Source organism: Penaeus monodon, chromosome 1, assembly GCF_015228065.2.
Source record: "Penaeus monodon isolate SGIC_2016 chromosome 1, NSTDA_Pmon_1, whole genome shotgun sequence".
NCBI classification, from domain to species: Eukaryota; Metazoa; Arthropoda; class Malacostraca; order Decapoda; family Penaeidae; genus Penaeus; species Penaeus monodon.
The window spans coordinates 58,512,805-58,513,106 of NC_051386.1; positions in this window are offsets into that span (position 1 = coordinate 58,512,805).

Genomic DNA, 302 nt, shown 5'->3' on the forward strand with positions numbered 1-302 from the left:
GTACTCTTTTTCCATTATCGTCACTACTAATGTTTTTATTTTATTTTTTGTTTTGTTTTTGGTTGTTTGTTACTGTTATCAGACCTAATTTTTTTTTCTGTTATCTGTTAGTGTTATCAATTTCTACTGTTGTTTTTTTGTTATTCGTTGTTATCAGTTCTACTGTTTTTTATGTTATCTGTTACTGTTATCAATACTATTGATTTTGTTGTTGTTTTATTTTGTTTTTGTCGCTATTATTGCTACTACTGTTTTTGTTTTGTTTTTCGTTGATCTTGTCACTACTACTGTTTTTTGTTTTG